At 49.7% G+C, this 14,567-nt stretch overlaps 1 protein-coding gene across 5 annotated transcripts in view; it reads right to left on the bottom strand.

Annotated features, from left to right (window-relative positions):
- ARAP1 (ArfGAP with RhoGAP domain, ankyrin repeat and PH domain 1) overlaps window positions 1–6,828 on the bottom strand; it is a 156,846-nt gene extending 150,018 nt beyond the window's left edge. For 4 of the 5 annotated variants that reach the window (XM_079973315.1, XM_079973317.1, XM_079973318.1 and 1 more), the window contains exon 1: window positions 6,425–6,826. The gene's annotated coding sequence lies outside the window, so the exon portion shown is untranslated. Of the gene's footprint in view, window positions 1–6,424 lie in introns of all 5 variants that reach the window. The other variant, XR_013838246.1, reaches the window with a different exon arrangement.
- Between the last annotated feature and the right edge of the window lie 7,739 nt (window positions 6,829–14,567).

A 14,567-nucleotide genomic window follows, 5' to 3' on the forward strand; every position in this document is an offset into this window, starting at 1 on the left:
CCTCTCTTTCTTTTCAAACTGCAAAGAGCCCTGAGGATAAGTGGGAGATTGCTCCAACTTTCCAAGATGAGGAGGATGATAGGAATATTGACAGAGAAGGAAAGAGCTGGGAGGCTGGGGTCCAGAGCTGACCCCTGACCTCAGCCCTTGAAGCTGGAGGTCAGTGGGGCAAACCTCTACTTTGAAGCCCGTGGGATTTGCAGCACAGAAGGGGTTACTGATGCCTCTCTTTGTATTTTGGGTTTTTAATGTTGCATATACATTTTCCCCAGAGCAAAATAAAAATCTTACTGTGTTTTAGTATGATCTAAACCCCTAAACCCTTTTCTTGCGAGGAATCCTATTCGGAATAAGAGAATTTCCCTTAAAAAAAAAGGGAAATGTTGACAGCTATGCCTAAACCATAGGTAGGCAAACTAAGGCCCGGGGGCCGGATCCGGCCCAATCACCTTCTAAACCCGGCCCGCAGATGGTCCGGGAATCAGTGTGTTTTTACATGAGTAGAATGTGTCCTTTAATTTAAAATGCATCTCTGGGTTACTTATGGGGCATAGGAATTCGTTCATATTTTTTCCTTCAAAATATAGTCCGGCCCCCACAAGGTCTGAGGGACAGTGGACCGGCCCCCTGCTGAAAAAGTTTGCTGACCCCTGACCTAAACCAGTTAGGGATGCAGCATATTAAGCAGTGGGCAAATATCCCCAGGGATGATTAATATAACCACTCGCCTGCCATTTAGGAGGAGATAGGATAGCCATCTTCAAGTATCTCAAGGGCTGTCAAATGGAAGAGGGAGCACGCTTGTTTTCTCCTGCTCTGCAGGGTAGGACTCGAACCCGTGGCTTCACGTTTTGAGAAAGGAGATTCTGACTAAACATCAGGAAGAACTTTCTGGCGGTAAAAGCAGTTTGACTGTAAGACGGGTGGTCATGGGCTCTCCCTCCTTGGAGGTTTTCCAGCACAGGTTGGACGGCTACCTGTCAGGAATGCTTTAGCAGAGATTCCTGCATTCCTGGGGGTTGGTCTAAATGACCCCTGGAGAGCCCTTCCAACTCTAAAATCCTACAATTCCCTTGCTTCCTTCCCTGATCCTCTTCTTTCGGGTAACTTTGTGGGCACACAGTCACAGCTGCCAGGACTCCTCCTCTGCCACCAACCCAGAATACCATATGATACGATACAATAATCTTTATTGTCACTGTCCCATACAGAACAACGAAATTGAAAATCTACATAAGACATTCAAAAACCAACCAGCTTGCTATCCCAACCTGGTTAGCCCCCTAAAAACTCTGATACCCCATTTTTAAATACAATATACTCCCATAAAGGTAAAGGTAAAGGTACCCCTGCCCGTACGGGCCAGTCTTGACAGACTCTGGGGTTGTGCGCCCATCTCACTTAAGAGGCCAAGGGCCAGCGCTGTCCGGAGACACTTCCGGGTCACGTGGCCAGCGTGACAAAGCTGCTCTGGCGAGCCAGAGCCGCACACGGAAACGCCGTTTACCTTCCCGCTGGTAAGCGGTCCCTATTTATCTACTTGCACCCGGAGGTGCTTTCGAACTGCTAGGTTGGCAGGCGCTGGGACCGAGCAACGGGAGCGCACCCCGCCACAGGGATTCGAACCGCCGACCTTTCGATCGTCAAGTCCTAGGCGCTGAGGCTTTAACCCACAGCGCCACCTGCGTCCCAATAATATACTCCCATAGAGACTCCTTATACTGCATTTAAAACCAAAATCGCATTTGGATAGAAACTGTTTCTCAGGTGGCTGGTCCTAGTCTTTATAACCCTGGACCTTCTTCCAGAAGATGAAAGAGATCATTTCCGGGGTGCGCACTATTCTGCACTATCTCTGCAGCTTCCTTATGGCACCTGGAAGTGTAGATTTGATCCAAGGTGGGAAGAGGGCACCCAATTATTCTCTCCGCAGTCTTTACAACCCTGGATAGCGTTGTTTTCCCCCTGACCGTGCAGCTCCCAAACCACACACACAGACCCTAAGTTAATACACTCTCCACAGTACAATGGTGAAATGCCATCAACAGGTCCTTTGAGAGTTTGTTTTTCCGGAGGATTCTCAGAAAATATAACCTCTGCTTTGCTCTCTTCATCAGGTCTTTGCTGTTTTCTCCCCAGGTTAAGTCTCCAAACTGTGCAAACCCGTCACCCATCCACGCCTCCCCTTTCCTTCCATTGACCCCCCTCCTGCTCCAATTCCCGGGGGGAGAGGACTGCGGGAGAGCGCAGTGCAAAGAATTCTGCTTCTCCCCCCCCCCATCTCCCTGCTGCGGCTTGTGAGTTGTTCTTGCTGCCCCATTTAGCGCTTGGCATGCCGCCCGCCTGAGAATTCCCAGCAGTAAATTTCCACTTGGACTTCTTCATCCAGCCACAGAAAAACCCCTCAGTTTTGTGATCTGTTATGTGTTCCACACAAACACACACACACACACCGCTTTTGCTTTGCCTCCCTGACCTGCTATTTGTCTCTGTGCAGGGAGTTCTTCGTTTGTTGAAGCAGGGGGGCATTTTTAAAAAAGGGCAAACCCTAAAAAGTCATATTTCATCAGACAGGACACCCCCGGGCAAAACCCATAGGTCTTGCTGCAGCCGGAAGATGCTGTTAATTTCTCAGAAATAGGAATAAACCCGGCTTCAGGGAGCCAAGTATTTAAAGCATTCGTCTCATTTGTTTTGCACTCCCTGTGCATCAAGTCAGTTCTTGTTGTAACATCCAATTCAATCATTAGTCACTTGAGAAGGCTCTTTATTTTATGAGGCTGTGAACCCTGGTTGTTGTTTTTCATTCTCCTCCCCCTTTCTCTCTCTCTCTTTATTTCAGAATTCCTATTGGTTTATTTTAACCTCATAACAAAGTCTCAAAAGGCAAACAGGGGCCAAGCAGCACTCTGATACTGGGAAGCGTTGATGCCTCTGACTGTGTAGGCAGAGAAGAACCCTCCTGGCTAGCAGCCATCCATAGCTTTCTCTGCCTCATGTGGCAGGGAGTTCCACAGTTTCAACTATCATTTCTCTGTGCCGTGTGCATTTTTATGAACATCTCTAAAAGTCCCAAATGCTGCAATCTTTCCTTCCTTATTTAAGTTTGATGAGGCCCTCAGCTCCTGAAGGTAATGGGGCCCTTTATATGTCCAGCAGTCCTTTGTCAACAACAAACTGTCACTGTTTTTTGTGTTGCATACATGCTATATGGTAATTTATGGACCTAATAGGTATCTCAAGCCATTTGCACATGTTGCCCTGCAACCAGTCCATGCAGAATGTAGGCACCCTATATATAGAAAGGAGCAAACCAGTGATATTTTGGGGAGCAGGCTAGCAGGCGGGGCCCATGACTTAAATCACAGGAACCTGCACAACACAAAACACGGTTGCTGTATGTAGGTTTTAATTTATTTGTTTTTTATCTTAGATTTTGGAAATGTACATCCAGTTCTTTTTCCCCCTTAAATTTTTTTGGGGCCCCCAAGAGAGTGGGGCCCTAAGCTAGAGCTTGTTTAGCTTATACGTAAATCTGGCATGGGTCAAACCCCAAAGTTGTTTAGTTCTTTTTACTAAAACACCAAAAAACCACACCAAGTGATTTCTTCAATTGACTTGCCGCCTTTTGGAAATCCACACCCACGACGTCAATTCCGCCTTTGAAATCCACGTAATGACCGGGAATATCTGAATGTAACAGAAGCCCCACCTTATCTGAACCATTTCCCATATCCTTTTTAGTGGAGGCGAGCGGAACAGTACATAGTGTAGCATCCTCAGCCCACCCCAAATCGGTCCGCTCTGCCCCCTCAAATCCCCTGCCCTCCACCTCACCCTCCAGCCTCTGCCCTCGTTCACTATAAATACAGCGGGCCTGGATGTCCCTGTGGCTTCTGAGAAATCCCTGGCTCTGCGCCCCTCGGATCAACGCCGCGGGCACCGTTCCAGCTTCCTTTGACCAGGCCCTGACCTGCAGCCCCAAATAACACTGGCGCTTCTCTCCCTGAAGTTCCGTCTTCCTCTCTCGGAAGACCTCCCTTGCAACCCGGCCTTCGCAACTTGAGACTAGATCGCTACACCCACACGCGCCCACTTAACCGCTTTAATCCTCAGAATCGGCACAACTCGTCTCGAGAGACAATGGAGCGTGCCTCCAAGGATGAAGTCAAACTGTTGGAGAATCGCAGCACCTGCTGTGGCTGTAGAGGCCGGCAACTCATAACTGCTGCGTCCCGTGTTAGCAGTGTTGCTGTGTTAGCAGCAGCGAAACGACCTGCAAGCCTGGCCAGTTTGTCTGGGGTCCTGAGCTGCCCAGACGACAAGATGTGGTCCAAAGGAAAGAAGAGCAAGACATTTGGCACCAGCTGGGTTGCAGGGACGCGGGTGGCACTGTGGGTTAAACCACAGAGCCTAGGGCTTGCCGATCAGAAGGTCGGCGGTTCGAATCCCCGCGACGGAGTGAGCTCCTGTTGCTCGGTCCTTGCTCCTGCCCACCTAGCAGGTCGAAAGCACATCAAAGTAGATAAATAGATACCGCTCTGGTGGGAAGGTAAACGGCGTTTCCGTGCGCTGCTCTGGTTCGCCAGAAGTGGCTTAGTCCTGCTGGCCACATGACCCGGAAGCTGTACGCCGGCTCCCTCGGCCAGTAAAGCGAGATGAGTGCTGCAACCCCAGAGTTGGCCACGACTGGACCTAATGGTCAGGGGTCCCTTTACCTTTACCTGGGCTGCAGGAGTTGCTGGAAGGAGACAGACAAGGTGCCACACAGTGGCTGCAGCAACCAGATGATTATGGGCCAGCCCTACCATTAGGGGCAAAAGGAAACAGGGCAGGAAATGGTTAAACACTTTCATTTTTTAGTTGTTTTGTTTTTGATTGGGTTTAGTTGTTGTTTTCCCCTCATTTGGGTACCAAAATGACGTGAGCCGCCTTGAGAAGGAAACAGCTGGGGGGGGGAGCATTTCCTCTGCCTCTGACAGCAAAATATCTTGGCTTGGGCTGAAACCTACTAGATAGACCCTAAGAGAGAAAAGGATGCAATTTCTTTTTTTAAAAAAAAAAGGGTGAGGGAAATGGGGGCACACATAGAGGTCCCCCGCATCTACTCTGACAAGACACGCATTCCAACAGAGAGAGGGTGGAATGCGGCGTTCACCCTGGAAGGGGGCCGGATGACAAGGAGATGAGCTCGGCTTAATATGGCACACTCAAGTTGCAGTGGATTTCGGGTACAACTTTGTTAATGTTAACTGCAGTGCTAATAATGCCAAGGCTACCCGTGAGTTTGCCCAGTCCTTGTAAAACCCTACAAGTTGGGGGTCATCACTGCCTCCTGTTCCATAGTTTAATTATGGTGCTGCATGAAAAAGCCCTTTACTGTATTTTATCTGTTCTGCACCTTCCAATATTATATATATGAGAGAGGGGGGGCTGTTCTCTGGCCACTTCCTCCAGGCCACGCATGATTTTACACATTTCCACTCCTTTCTCAGCTTTTCTCTAAACCGAAAAGTCCAAAACATTGCAAGCTTTCCTGTTTTCATTCTTTCACCTCCTCCTGCATTTCCTCAAATGACTGGTGCAACCCTCGTTTTCTCTTTTATTCTGCGAGCTTAAATCGTTTCCACCACCCCTGGCAATTCACACACGAGTGCAGATTTCTGGAGCCAGCACTGGAAGCTGAGGAGCTTTAAATATCACTTCGTGAAAATGCCCTTGCAAATGCACACCGATCCAAACCAAACTGTCAGAATCTGAGCGAACAAACGGCGCAGGGAATCTCCCTCCAGCCCATAAAACCAAAGGCATAATCAAACCACCGCCCAAAGTTCCTCGTAAACCAGAAGGCCAAACTGAGAGGATTAAGCTCTTAAATATGAAAAGATAAGGCGAGAGGGCCCTTCCTCAAGAGCAAAACGAAGGAACCGCAGCCGAGCCCCATCAGAAAGGGCACTCTATTCTCCGCCCCTCCCAGTCTGGCAAGGGGAACAGACCCCAATTCATCCCGATTCATAAAAGAGCACGCAATAAATGTTCAAAGGGAGGAGGAAACGCAAAAGACAAGAGAGGGGGACATGCGTGGGCACCCCCAGTTTTCACCGAGCTTGTGCAGGAGACCTTCCTAAGGCATTGCGCCTGATGGGGGTCAGTCTGATTTCTGAAACCCTTGCCGCCTCCCTGGGCACCCCAAACGCAAGCGGGGGGCAGCCCCAGTCAGCTCCCTTTGGCCTCTTCCTAGCGCTGCCTCCCTAAGGCTGGAACATACATTTTGGGCTCTTTATTATTCTCTAAAGGGCCCTGGAGGCTGGGGAGGGAGAGGAAAAGAGGGAACCCCACTTCTGAGCCCCCTTCAGTCATCCCAAGAACGTGAGAGAGATGGAGCGAAGAGGATGTTTAGCCTGGGCGACAGGGAACAGCTCACCTGGCGGCAGGCAGGAAAGGGGCGATGGCTTCCTGGAAATCAACGCAAAACCTGGCACCGATCCGTCCCTGCAGGCCGTGCGCTTCGCCAGGGAGCAGCCAGGTCCCCTTCGGCCTCGTAACAGGAACAGAAATGTTTGTGGGAAGGTCTGAATGTAAGGGGAATTTCTGGCCTATTCTTCCGGCAGACAAAGAGCCTTTTCTCCCCGCTCTCCGCGCTGGGTGAGGGTGCCCTGCTAAACTTCTCCTGGACTGGGCACAGAATCCCGGCTCTCTGAAGTGAAGCTCAAGCAAAGGGCCACATCCAGCCTTCTATCTGCGGGGGCCAAGATCAGAAGCTCAGCCTCCTTGAACATCAGAGCGGCCCTTTATTTTCAGCCTGCAGAGAAGGGAGAGTCAGACGAGGAAAGGGTTTGGGGGCCCTGAGAAAGCTTCCCAAATCTGACACAGCCCTGGGCGCCACAACACATCCATTCATCTTTCAAGGGCCCCGTGGCTTTTCTCAATTATGTTTCAGGAAGCCGAGAGCAGCTCCAGAAGCAAGGAAGCTGTAACTTTGGACTCTCCAGCCAAAGATAAAAAATAAAAAATTCCCAGTCACCTGGTGGTCACCAAGGCAGAAGGAGCAGCAACAACAAAAGACCTGGAATTTCTTTCCATCCTTGGCCTGCTGCTGAATTCTTAAAACTGCCCAGAATTTGGGAGCATTGTCCCTCTAACCCCAGATATGCGCACAGCAGTGAGATTGTCGGAGCGGACTTGTTTTCCCAGCTGCAAAAGGGGAGGCTGGAGGGCAAGCCTTGATTTGTGAGCCGGGCACCAACCGGAAGCCTCAGGGATGCAGCTTCCAAGCGTGCAAGCCAGGAGTTGTACATCTCTCCTTTGGCACCTCTGCCAGGAACAGCTGTGGCACGCGAGCCAAGGCTTGCATCCCAGGACCCAGCGATGGGCACGCAAGTCTTGGATCCTGCTAAAGGCTCTGCAGGCCTCGTTTCGCCAGTGCCTAGAGGAGGCCAATGTGGCAGACATGCCAAACCTGCCTCCATCTCCTCCTGCTTCAGCAGGCTCTGGGTTTACCAGCGCAGCTCTCTTGGAAAGGCATGCCAGCTGCGCCCCTAAAATTTCCCCAGCTTTAGCAAATCTGAGCCGTCGGCAGGCTTCGGTAAGGAGTCAGCGGCAGAGAACCTGCTACAACGCAGAAATTAAAACTACAGAACTCCCTGCCACATGATGCAGCAGCGGACCAAAGAGCCAGATGGCTTTTATTAACGGAGAAATCTGAGGGCTCCCTTGGACAAAAAACAAGGACACCAGCCAGGAATACCAGAGCAAAACAGCAGCCAGTAGGCTTGGTCTTTATTGAAGACGGTCGCAACAGGACTCCCACCTGCCACAAGTGGAACAAGATGGAAGCCCCGAACAAAATAGAACTCAAACTTTTATTAGCTGCTAATCCCCATGTTACACCCCCCCCCAACTACATCACTAATACATCATGGTTACATCATGAAAGCGGAGGTCTGGTGGCAGGAATCTGAGCATCCTGGACCCTGCCCCATGGTTCCCCTTGCCCTCCACCCATCAAGTGTCACAAAAGAGATATTTACATTTCCCTGTTTCCCAGCCAAGTTCATCACACCCTTTTGTCTTCATCTGGGTTTGTTATTTCTGGAATGGCTACCTGTCTGGCACTCAGGTATCAGGATGCCAGGAATTATCACTCAGGCAGAGGGGCTGCTGAGTAGCTGAGCTCACCTGTCTATATGAATTTCTGAAGTTTTCCCAGTGAGCCAGTACACAGGTACATCTATCAGCGAATTCTTACACTTGGTATTGTGCAGCAGAGGCCCTTTGAATAGATAGGAAGAAACTGTGATGAAGTGTTTTGTGAGGACAAATCACAAAAGTGACAAAAGTGATGGTGCTGATTTTGGTAGTGGGCTGCATGTGCAGGATATCTGCTGGAGGGGCAAACCTCCACCACCACCTATACATAAATTCCTGCAACAGTTTTAAAAAGGACTGGACCAATTGATGGAGGAGGATAACGCATGACGGCTGAGTCCTGACTTAGTCAGAGGCAGTGATGCTTCTGAATATTGGTCGCTTGGAAACCTCAGGAGGGGAGAGGGCTTTTGAGTTCGGATCCTGCTCGGCCCTTTGAGAACAGGATGCTGGAATAGATGGGCCACTGGCCTGATCCAGCCGGCTCCTCTGGTGTCCCAGGTTGGATTCCTGGCATCTCCAAGGTAGAGATGGGAATGTCCTCACGCTAAGATCCTGGAGAGTCCCATGGCACTCAGTGTCAACTACAGTAAGCTACCGTATTTTTCGCTCCATAAGACACACTTTTTTCCTCCTAAAAAGTAAGGGGAAATGTCTGTGCGTCTTATGGAACGAATGTGTGGTCCCTGGATCCGAATTGCCCAGGGGCGAAAAGCAGATCATGCTTTTTTTTTTTTAGAACAAGATAAGGGGGTGTTGAAACAAAGCCGCTGAGCAACTGATCAGCAAGCAATTGGGAGGGAGATAAGGGACACTAGCAATAAAGGAGGCTGCCTGGGAGGGGGGAGGTAAAAGCACATGTATCCTCAGGATTTTTGCACTGAGTCACCCCAAATTCACCAACAGATCACATAGCATGTCCATGGCTACAGCCTGCACCAAAAAAATCACGCATCCACTGTTTCGTGGGGCAAGAATGGTGCAAAAACGTGGTTACAAAGCACGGATCCACATGGATCCTCAGGATTTTTGCATTGGGCTACCCCAAACTCACCGTCAAATCACATGTCTGTGGCCACAGCATGAACCACAAAAATCATACATCCACTGTTTCGTTCAGAATATTTTTTTCTTGTTTTCCTCTTCTAAAAACTAGATGCGTCTTATGGTCAGGTGCGTCTTATGGGGCAAAAAATACGGTGATTTGACCCAGCAGCCGGCTCATTTAAAGGCTGCTTCCTGTGGTCCTACACACTTCCTATCAGGTCAGATGACCAAGAAAGAGGCAGTTTTTACTCAGCGGTTAAAACCTTTAACACAGTGTCATAGCCCCCCAATGAGCTCATAAGTCTGTTTAAGAAGTGTTTGTGTTTTTGTCTTGTAATTTTATGCCCTGAGATCTACAGATGAAGGCCAGTACAGTATACAAATTTAGTAACAACAACAATAATAAAATCAGATTGCAGTCTAAAGGATTCACAATTTCACTTGCAGCCATTAGATGTCTACCTTTAAAATCAGCATTCCAAAAATTTAGGGGTTTTAGAAGCGCAAGTCGCTAGTCCTCATGTCTTCGGAAACATGCCTGGAGAAAAACCCAAAGGACCCACAGACATAAAGAGAGAAGCAGGCGTCGACAAATACTGAAATCACACGAAGTAACAGAAATATTCCAGCAAAGGTAGATTTTCACCACTTTGCGAGACCAAAAACGGCATTAGCCACAGCATGGCTGACCCAGGATGTTTTTCTGCCCCAAGATCAACTGCACCCCATGATGTCCGACACAACGACCCTGCAGAGGAGGCCCTCAGATCACAACGCTGCTCCACTAGGCAAGTCTTTAAAAAAACAACAACACATGAGCAAAGCTAGTAATGGGGAAAGTCCCTTCCCGCCCCCGCCCCCCAAGCAACCTGTCAGAGATGCTTTAGTTGAGATTCCTGCATCGCAGGGGGTTGGACTAGATGACCCCTGGGAGCCCCTCTAACTCTACAGTTCTCCGATTCTATAAGCAGCAGCACTCATTTGCAAGTCCCCACAGCATCTGAGAGACCCAATTACACGCACTTAAAACGATTTTCCCCTCTGCAGCTGGAGGCGGCTCCAAGACCTATTTAAAATCCCCCCCCCCCCCCCGATGCAAACCATTTCGTATGCATTTATACTTAAAAACGCAACTAGGACACAAAACCCTAGTTATTCGGGCATTCCAAGCAAGAAAGAGATTTTGCACAGGCCTCGGCCACAAGCAAAACCGGGGCTATTGAATTCAGCAGGGCTGAGAGGGAGGAGTTTAAAAGGTCTGGGAAAATGCAAACAGAGGTTTATTTCCAAGCAAAGCTCAAATAAATACAAACAACAGCAGTGCTATAAGGTCCGAATCCCATAATGGTCCCGGCTTTGCTTTGCTGAAGTGACACCTCTCCCACAGCAGAAATATTAAGAAGCCCACTTTGCAGAAATGTCACAGCCTGGACCTTCTTTAGGGAAGATTTTAATGTTTGATGCATTACGGTATTTTAATATTTTGTTGGAAGCCGCCCAGAGTGGCTGGGAAAGCCCAGCCAGATGGGCATGGTACAAATAATAAATTGTTGTTGTCGTCGTTGTAGCCTCTGAGCCTCCCTGTTTGACAGCCCTCCCCAACCGGGTGCCATCCAGCTGTTTTGTACTACAAGTCCCACTGATGCGCTAGCCGGGGCTTCTGGGAGTTGTAGTTGCAAATGGCTGGAGGGCACCAGGTTGGGGAGGGCTGGTTTACAAGCTGTCCCCCCCCCCTTTGCAGGGGGTTGGATTAGATGACCTTTGGGGGTCCCCTCCCAGCTCTGAAATTCTACAGTCCCAAGAAACTTTCATCTTATAATGTATATAAAACAGACAGATCATTCAGAACCTCATTCGTGTGTAATCCTCCTTTGGCTGCTGCATCCATTTCACCAGCGGGTCACTAGCAAGCCGGGGGGGGGGGTGAGAAAGCTCCCAGAAATTCAGCAGGGGAAGCTTCTCTGAATGACAAAAGCGAGTAGAGGGGGGAAACTTCCCCTGTTTACTTTCTGCCTGCCTCGCAGAAACTCAACAGGGGAAGTGTCCTTCCCCCCCCCCCCCGCTGCTCCCCACTGGTGTTTGGAATAAGCTTTCCCTGTTGAATGTCTGCCTGCTTTGCACAAGCTCGGCCGGGGAACTTCTCCAAATGACGAACGGGAGCTGTGTTAGAAGATCCCCCAGCCCGTTGACTTCCCCCGAGGCAGGCAGAAAGCCAACGGGGAACGCTTCTCCAAAAGGGGAACGGGTGGGAAGCTGCCCCCGTTGAATGCCTGCCTGCTCCGCAGCTCTTCAAGACCAGAGGCAAAGGAGAGCAGCCCCGCCGCTCCCAGCACCCGCGATCCACTTACCCGGCGCCTCCGTGCGCTCTCGGCCGGCGGAGGCGGCGCCTGGGCGGGGAGACGAAGCGCTCGCCGCCGGCCAAGCGCCTCCCCGGCCGGCCCTCCTGCCTGCCTGCCTGCCTTCTTTCCTTCCTTCCCGGCCGGCGGACGAAGGGCTGGCTAGACGCTGCCGCCTTCCCCCTTCTTTTTCGAGACGCGCAAAGAAAGGAAAGGCGCAAGAGGAGGGCAGAGGAGTAGTGCAGGCGAGGCGCTTGCTGCTCCGCAGCTGCTCCTCCTTCGCGCGCGGGCTCCGCTCCTCCTCCTCCTCTCCTCCTCCTCCTCCTGCCTCCTTCCCTTTCTCCGCCGGGGAAAACTGGGAGGGAACTTCCCCGCGGGAAGGGCGGAGGAAAGGCGCGGGGGGCCGAGAAGGAGAGCACATTTTGCACCCAGGGCAGCCAGGCTCCTTGGAACTGGGGTCCCCCCCCCTTGCACTGTACTCCGTTGGTTAGAGCGCGCCGGTGCTGATAACACCGAGGCGTCAGATTTGAGCCCCCTAAGGGACAGCTGCGTATTCCCTTTTTTTTTCTCCAAAAAAAATTATTGATTTTCCAAAATTTATAAACAAACATAAATCCTAACTGTAATAATTCCAGTCTTAATAACATTGTTACGTGACTTCCTTGAATCCCCCTGGCTGAGTTCCAATATATATCATCATAACAGTTTTCCAGAACAAATTTCTCATAAAATTTACTTGATCCATTAACGTCTTTCTTTCTTTTCATATCGAATTTAAACATGTTATTCTATAACATCACATATTAAATCCTAAGCCTATCTGGTGTTTGCAAGTTTTTCTATTTAAATTATCTTAGCATATTTCACTAAATAGTCTTTAAATTTCTTCCATTCCTCCTGGTACTACTCCTCCTGGTCGCGGGCTCTTCCGGTGAGGTCGGCTAGCTCCGAAAAGTCCATCATCTTCCTCTGCCATTCCTCCACTGTTGGCACTTCTTGTGTTTTCCAATTCTTAGCTAACAAAATTCTAGCTGCAGTTGTGGCGGGACAGCTGCGTCTTCCTGCCTGGCCGGGGCTTGGACTAGATGACCCTTGGGGTTTTCCAACTCCATGGTTCTGTGACTCTGTATACCACAAGCTTTCTCCTATTTTAGGGCCAGCTGAACGGGGGGCTCTCTCCATCTCCGTTTGGGAAAAAGGTCTTGATGGTGCACCATTATTATTATTAATTATTATTATTATTATTATTATTATTATTATTATTATTATCATCTTGAAAGACCTACATTGGCTCCCAGTACGTTTCCGAGCACAATTCAAAGTGTTGGTGCTGACCTTTAAAGCCCTAAACGGCCTCGGCCCAGTATACCTGAAGGAGCGTCTCCACCCCCATCATTCTGCCCAGACACTGAGGTCCAGCGCCGAGGGCCTTCTGGCGGTTCCCTCACTGCGAGAAACCAAGTTACAGGGAACCAGGCAGAGGGCCTTCTCGGTAGTGGCGCCCGCCCTGTGGAACGCCCTCCCACCAGATGTCAAGGAGAACAACAACTACCAGACTTTTAGAAGACATCTGAAGGCAGCCCTGTTTAGGGATGCTTTTAATGTTGGATGTATCATAGTATTTTAATATTCTTTTGGAAGCCGCCCAGAGTGGCTGGGGAGGCCCAGCCAGATGGGCGGGGTATAAATAAATTATTATTATTATTATTATTATTATTATTGGCTTAAGGAAAACAGGCATCCTTTAACAGCAGATCACCACCACCTGTCCATTCCTACTCAAAAGTAAGTCCCAGTTCGATAGGAATTATTACCCAGGGACAGGGTTGCAGGCAGTCTAAATCATAGGTGTGTAGAGTTGGGAGGGAACCCCAAATGTCATCTAGCCCACCCCCACCCTGGCGCAATGCAGACATTGCAGCTAAAGCATGCATGACGGATATAGACCAAATCCCAGGCAAATATACCATCAAAGGTGCAATCATGTAAAAATGAGGGGGGTACTGAAATAAGAGCCCGCTGGGTCATCGGGCCAATCTAGCCCAGCTGTGGAAAGGAGGATTGCACCGTAACAGAAAGACCCACCCATTGCATCATGAGCACCAATGAACGCACAACTAATCCAGAATGCGGCAACTAGACTGGGCACTGGGAGTGGCCGCCGAGACCACATAACACCTGTCCTGAAGACCTACACTGGCTCCCAGGACGTTTCAAGCACAATTCAAAGTGTTGGTGTTGACCTTGAAAGCCCTATACAGCCTCGGTCCAGTATACCTGAAGGAGCGTCTCCACCCCCATCATTTAGCCTGGACACTGAGGTCCAAAGCTGAGGGCCTTCTGGCGGTTCCCTCACTGCAAGAAGCCAAGTTACAGGGAACCAGGCAGAGGGCCTTCTCGGTGGTGGTGCCTGCCCTGTGGAACACCCTCCCATCAGATGTCAAGGAAATAAACAACTATCTGACTTTTAGAAGACATCTGAAGGCAGCCATGTTTAGGGAAGTTTTTAATATCTGAAGGACTATTGTATTTTAATATTTTGCTGGAAGCCGCCCAAAGTGGCTGGGGAAACCCAGCCAGATGGGCAGGGTATAAACAATAATAATAATTAATATTATTATTATTACAAATGTGTCTAGAGGGGCTGCTTTTGCCTTCCTCTCCCTGCCATGGCTTCAGTGCTGCCTCTCAGCTGCTCCAGAGCCAAATGAAATACTTTAGTGATGACCTGGACCACTGGCCCCCTCTGGAGTCCGACTTCTGGACTTGCATCAAGACCCAGCTCTTGGTGCAACATGGCCACAGATTTTGAGATTCGCCTCAAATTTGGGTTCTCTACCCTGGCTGCCTACAAATCATTGTCCGGAATAAGCACCTTTTTTGAAATCCATTGGATAAAGCCACATAGTATTATTAATTACCCGAAGTTGCTCGGGGGGGGGGGGGAATGCATGCGGCGGAATGTTAGCAAACACTCCACCTTCTGAAATGGGGCTGAAAATTAGGTTGGGTGATTGTGCAAGGGGGGGGGCAGGA

This window comes from Podarcis cretensis, assembly GCF_951804945.1.
Source record: "Podarcis cretensis genome assembly, chromosome: 4".
In the NCBI taxonomy this organism is placed as follows: domain Eukaryota; kingdom Metazoa; phylum Chordata; class Lepidosauria; order Squamata; family Lacertidae; genus Podarcis; species Podarcis cretensis.